Below are 6,982 nucleotides of genomic sequence, written 5' to 3'. Positions count from 1 at the left end.
CCGAAACAATTCCTCTATGCTTGCCAAGCTCGGCGGGAGCAATCCGCGCTGTCTCTCTGTTTCTCCGGAGCGCCCAGTGCCGGCATCCCCCCACCATGGTGCCACCTCCGGAGCCCCGCCGGAGCCGGACCCCTGGCCCCCCTGCAGCGCCGGGGCTTTCCTCCCCACCTCCCGCCCAGCGCCATGCCTTACCAAACACGGAGCCACCGAACACAACCCTGCATATTTCGCTAACCTCAGACGCTTGGATAGGGAAGGCTGCGGATTAAAAAAAAAAAAGGAAAAAAAAGGGAAAAAAAAAGAGTCCAAGGTGGAACCGCAATGTTTATAAAATGGGTCACTGAATTATACATAAAAATATTTTCCTTGTGGATGCAATTACTTCCTGGACTTGTTATTCCACAGATGCTTAAGTTCGCCTCAAGCAACTCCAATAAATGCTTTACAGTCTGCTAGATCAACAGTAGCAGCGCTGGAGCGAATTGAGCAGCGCTGTTTCAAATTTGTCAGAAAACCACACAGTGTTTTCATGCGCACGTTTTAGAAACCCAAACAAAATGATTCCCAACCGTCGTGCTCCCTTTCCTTACGCTTTTAACGGGTTTCACATAAGCTCCTCCAGACACGGGCAGAGCCCCGGGGCCTCAGGACACCCGGACAATTGCTCCCCAAAAGCCGGGCAGCCCCCAGGAGAAGACAGGGACCGAGCAGGGGCGGCACCTCCCATTGCTCTCCCATATAAACCCTGCTCCCTCTCGCTCCCAAATTTTCCCGTCTCATCCTCCTGCAAGGTCTGGCTCACCCGTTAGGTACCCAGGGGGCAGCGGGATGTATAACCGGCTTAGGAGGCTTTCCCAGGGGAAATTAATTTTGGGAGCGAGGGGTCAGGGCCGCCCCTACCTGCCGCAGCGGCTGCAGGCAGGTGAGGGAGAGTTCAGGGGCTGGGGGGGACACACGCCACGGGGGGTTAAAAGTGAATGAAAAAGACCCAGAGGAGCTGCAGCAAAGCTGGTGGGAAGGGAAAGGAACCGAGGCAGTGGCTGGACGGTTCCCAGCGTGGGCACAGGCTGGCTATAACAGTCTGGCCTCGTGGCAGGGACATGTATTTGGGTTTTTTCTCCTCTATCCAGCCACTGATTTTCACAAAAGTCAGAGAAACTCAAGGCCATGGAGATGAGTAAAGATTTTTTTTAATGCATGCAGGGCTTGGCCCAAAGGCCCCTGAAGAAAATCCTGGTCCATCTGGTGCATCTTGATCTTCAAAAACCTCAAAGCTCGTTTTGTTTAAGAGCAATTGAAAGTATTTAGTGCCGGTTTCAATGACCTTGAATGGGAAAGCAACCGAGGGCTGGGGTGTTGGGGGACACCCCAGGATCACGGGGCAGAGTGCTGTTATGCCAATGAAGTAAATTAGTATCTGCTCAGGAATACTGAAGATTCACTCCAGGACTAACAGGTGGCTGTAACAAGATTATCCCATTAACAGATCGCCAGCGGAGCAGAAATGTGCTTTCAGGTCTCTGCTTTCACTCCAAATTTCATCCACGAGATTTTCTGTCGGCAAGATAAACGTGTTAAAAGGTGCCTGCAAAAATGGGCTTATAAAAAGCTCCTTATTCTCCTGCTTCGAGGACGCAGCTGCCTCCCGTTCCCCCTTGTATGGGAATCCCAGCTCATCTTTGCCTTTCTATAGGCCACTGCAGCAATCCTGCTCCTCTCCCGCTCTTCTCTGCCAGCGGCCGAGGATCGACGGCAGCCGGACACCAGCCTGCCCACCGCGGTGTCACAGCTCCAGCCGGGACACAGGTTTGTCCCCATCCCTTATCCCGCGAGGTGCAGGCAATGGCAGGCTCTCGGCAGATGATGCACGGCATGAAAGTCCCATGGGACCCGAGAGAGCATGATCCTCCTTGGCGAGGGCACCCCACAGGCTGCAATCCCCAGATTCCCAGCGAGGCAAATCATTTATGAGCAATCCCCACCCCACCACCGGTGGAAAATGCTTTGCTAAAGGGAAGGAGCTGGGTTTCCCTCTGCCCTCTCTCCCAGCCCCGGGATGGGGACGGGGATGTGTCACCACGGCCGAGCCGCACGTGGGGCTGCAGGACCAGCACGGCGCTGCCCACCTCGGAGGTTAAACCAAGAGCCCCACAGCGAATGCACTGGCATTTTTATCTGAACATAGGTCCCAGCACATCTTAATTTTCAATTCAACTGCCGCTGAAAAGAAACATAAAATAAAACAAGCGCCAGCAGTGGGGAGGGAGGGAGAAGGCAGCACCGGGTCTGCCCACGGCCCCAAATTAACTGCAGCAAAATGTTAACATTTCTGCACTGGCCTCCGGCCAGGGGACAGAGCAATTCAGGAGACGGCGATACAGTCACTGGCAAACACACACACAGCCTGCAGGTCCTGGTACTGCAGCCGGCATGCAAAACCCCCAGAAAATGGTTGTGGCCGAGGGTGGGGAAGAGCACGGGCCCCGCACCCTGCTCCCAGGGACGGCCCCGAGGTGCTTTTAAATGCCAGGAGCGTTTTTCTTCCCAAGGCAAAATGGCTGGGAAACGCCACGCAAAAGGTGACCCATACTATGTGGGATTTCACTATGGCTGGACACCATCCGGCTCCAGGTCCCCAAGCCAGCGGTGCCCAGGTTGAAGGGGTCGGATCCTGCCTCCAGATGTGCGAGTCGCTGTGATTTGGGGGCGATGGGCAGGACAGTGCAGGGGCAAGTGCCCCCTTGGGAGGAGCACAGCATCCCACAGAGCATACCCAGTCCCCTGTGCCAGCCCTTACTGCAAACGTGCGGCAACTCAGGTGCCCCCCAACTCCCAGGGTCCCACCAGCTCATTGCAGACCCCAGCACCCCACCGCAGACCCCCCCAGCACCCCATACAGCATCCGCCCAAGCCCCAGCCTAGGCTGTGCCTGGCTGCCGGCGCAGTTTAATAACGCTGGCCCGTGCCCTGGTATCCGCCGGCCGCCCCAGCCCTCCTGATTTTGCCATTTGCCGGGCGCTGGAGGCAGCGTGCCGCGCTCGAGCGCCGGCGAGGGCTCCAATCTGTTCCTCATTAGGCGGGGCAGACAGCCCAGTGCGGGAGTCTGAGCCCTAATCTCCTTTCCAGTTGGTATCCATCAGCAGATGTACAACAAGTGGTTGGATATTTTAGCGGGCATGTGTGTGACAGAGCCGTTAGCTTTTTTTCCAGCTGGGTTGGGGGGGGGCGGGGGGGGAGGAATAAAATGCCGTGGCTCGAGCCGAGGCTTTGCCGGTCGCACGCGGAGCCTGACGGCAGGTCCCGGCGCACCGGCACGGCTGCCAGCTCTGCTCTGCTCCGCCGGCGTGGTGGTTTATTTTACCAAGGTCTTTCTTGGAAGAAGCGGTGATGAAGTTAACAGCCTGTGAGCCATAATTGGCTCACATTAAATCACGGAAATGATATGTTTTGTTTTGCCCTTTTTTTATTAAAAAAAAAAAAAAAATCATATTAAACAGGAAAAAACCACACAGAGCCAAGGAAGGAGCAGGCAGCAGCTCTCAGGAATTTGGGGGGAGATTTATGTCCCAAGCATAAAGAAATCCAGTCCTTGCCATCAAAGAAAAAGCAGCTTCGCTTCAAAATACCCAGCAGAAATGCCCATGGGCGAGGGAAGGGGGATCCAAAAAAACCCAGGCTGTGGCACTGCAACAGGCGCCGCTTCAAAGCCTGTTCCAGCAGCTCATGGAGTTGAACTGGACATAGTAAAAAAAAAAAAAAAATTTCTTTAAAAAATTCTTCTTGAAAGTTGTTTCATTTATCTCGCCACCTCTCAACCAACACAGGCTGTCAAAAACCTTGTTGGTGCCTTAACATGGCTCTGGGCATATAGGATATTTCAGAAAGGAAACTTTCTTGTCCTTGTTCTTTAAATTCTATTTTTAGCCCCTGTGGCTACATCCTGGATGTGAGCTGAGCTGGGTGATGGCAGAACCGTCCTCCCAAGGCTGCAGGTCACCTAAGCCATCACGTCTTAGGAGGGATAACATCCAGCCCCTAAAGCCTGCGCCGGAGACATCCCCGCAGCCTAGCAGGGCTCGGCTGTATTTCCACGCACGCTGCCGCAGCCGCTGCGGTGCAGCCCTGTGCTTACTGAGTTTTCACCCATCCCCACGAGCAACCAGTGCTGCTGCTTCACACCGCCTGAGCCCCGTCCCGGCTCGGCACCGGGACACTGAGAGCCACCAGGGCTTGTCCCGGCTGGAGGCAGCCACACTCGCATCCCAGCTCGTCCTGCCGAGCGCTGGATTTTGTGGAAAACCTGAGCTGTTTCCCAGGGCTGGCCTGTCCAAAAGCACAGCATCCTTGGGGATGCTGTGCCCCTGCTTTCATGCAGTATCGCTACACAGATGGCCCTGCATGAAGATCAACTGCATCATCCGAGCGAGGCAAGACACAGATCTATGGGGTGCAAGGACCACGAGGGACCAGCTCACTCCCAGCACCGCTGGCTGCATCTCTCCCTCTCTCGGGAGCCACCACAGCCCTAGGGAAATTCAGGCTCCAGAAGAGCGTGGCCCTGCGCTGCCTTGACACCGCTCGCACACACCAGCCCGGGCCAGCGGCCACCCAAAAGCTGCAGCAGAAGACGCAGCGAGCGATGAAGCCACCACATCACGTGGGAAGGGCTGGAAACCTGCGATCTGCCCCCACGTCCCCTTTTTATCCACCGTCTCAGTTTCACTTGTACCTGCAGGCACTGGAAGTTATGGGTCGCAAGACTTCACATGACCTGAAAAAAAGCCCCACAAGCAGGAAAAAACATCCTGCTTTTGGTAAATCCCACACCCAGCTGAAGATCACACACATGTCTTCCAGCTCATCCCTATTTCTGGGTTAGCCAGGTCAGAAAAGGGACACCAAAACCACTTGCTCTAAGCATGGGGGGATGAACAAGTCTTCCATTTGCGTGGCAACCAGGAAACCCCCCAAATTCAACCCTTTTTCAACTTAAAAACAAAAAAAAACCTCAATGGGAAATTCTAATTTTGTTTGGAAATGTCATTTCCAAATGGCACATGAGAAATCATGCTCCGACCTAGCATTGCTGACAGGCAAATATTTATCCCCACAAAATTTCCACATAAACCCATCACTTTTGTCAGTAGGCCTGGACACCAGAAGCAGAGGGGGAAGGCAGCAAGAGGGGAGCCAGGAGGCACAGGGACAGGCAGCCCTGCCCGGCGGGTCAGAGCCACAGGCGGCTGTGAGCCCCTCGAACAGATCACTGCAAACATAACGGGTCTCCTCGAGACCCATTTTGAGGCAAGATGCAGCCTTTTCCAACACATTCATAGCGAGTATCTAGTATTTTTTCAAAACTAGTTGTACCATTTTTTCCAATACATTAAACCAGTACAAGCCTCTGCTCCCAAGCCCCGCAGCACTTCATCATTCAGCGCCGCTGCTCTCGCCTGTGTCGGAGCGGAGCGGATCCTATCCGACATACATTTCTCAGTCTATTAGGCAGAGTTATTCTTTTGCTCTGTGTTTTGATACTTACAAAGCCATTACCATCCCTCGCATGCACATCCATCATCGGGCCTTCGAACTCCAGAAAGTCCCAAAAAACTATTTTCCACTCACCATGCAGCCTGCCAGGCTCTGTTCTTCTACTCTGCGTTCCTTCATCCATCGAAAGACATTTCAGCAAGTTCCGAGTCCAACAAAATAAACAGATGGCAGCCTGAAAAGGTGGTGATTTTCTTCTGTGAGGGGGGAGCGGGGTGAGGGATACAGCAGGGAAGAGCTGACTTGTGTCTGCCTGGTTGGAAAAGCTAACCTGGGCTCCAGGCACCGATGCCCATCTGGAGCCGGGGGTGCAAGGCACCATTTTGCAAAGCCACGGGGTCTTGGAAAGCTGTGGGGAGAGCAGCCGTAGCTGCCTCCTGGGCTCAGACTCCCCCAGCTCCGCAAGCACCATGCCGCAGGGGTGCACCCAGCCCGGTGCCGGCCCTCACCAAGCACCCACCCTCCCTCCATGTGCCCCCAGCACCCTGAAGTCACCGGCCGCCCCCCGCACAGCTCTGGAAACCCGGCACGTGCTGTTTGCCCATGTTTTGCAAGGAGATGGTTCACCATCGTACCTCTGCACCGCCCCGACAGCTCCCTGGCAAGGGACCACACGCTCCCCAAAATCACCCACGCGCACCCACAGAGCAGCACCGTGCTGCAAAACACCAGCTCTGCTACAGCCTTACGGGATGCGGGCGATGCAGAGAGAAGCAACCCTGCCCCAGTCCAGGGCAAACCAGCCCCGGGGCTGCCCCTGAGCCCGGCGCAGGCACTGAGCATTATTGCATCTTGACCCAGCAATCACCAGTTCAGACTTACGGGGAAGATTTATGAAAGGATGTGGCCAGATGAGTGATAGAGAAGAATAGCCTTGAGGAGTGACTGATTTCTCCCTTACAAGAGGAATAGAAATGAATTTATGAATTGGGTTAGTTAAGTTGCCAAGTGGCTTTGATGCAGTTTATTTTTTTGCATATGTTCATGATCTATTGCACAGCTGTCAGAGGGGGAGGAAGGTCCTATTGAGCCGGAGCAATGCATCACTCCGGCTGAGGCAGCCAACAGCTCTCAGCAAAACCAGATTGCCCTTTAATCGGCCACAGGTTGGTTTGCTGCTTTCCCAAAGCAGGCGCCTCGTTCCTCCCCGGTTCACCCTCGAGGGCCTGGAGCCCCGTTACTTCCCACAGAGGTGGGGAGCAGGGCAGGAGCCCCTTCCCCGTGCCGATGGCCAAGCACGGCCCACCAGAGACACTACCGATGCAGAGTCTTCTTTCACCTTACCCACCCCTTGTGTGTTTTGGTAGGGCCTACAGCAAGTCAGGGGAGTCCCCAGGGAGATGTGGAGCAGGGACAGGATGGTGGATGCTTTATTCCTTACCAAGACTGCACTTTTAGAAAGAAACCATGGAGGGCAGAGCGAGGATGTGGT

Source organism: Gymnogyps californianus, chromosome 18, assembly GCF_018139145.2.
Source record: "Gymnogyps californianus isolate 813 chromosome 18, ASM1813914v2, whole genome shotgun sequence".
NCBI lineage: Eukaryota > Metazoa > Chordata > Aves > Accipitriformes > Cathartidae > Gymnogyps > Gymnogyps californianus.
The sequence above is the reverse complement of the archived record's forward strand: the minus strand, read 5'-3'. Positions refer to the sequence as shown.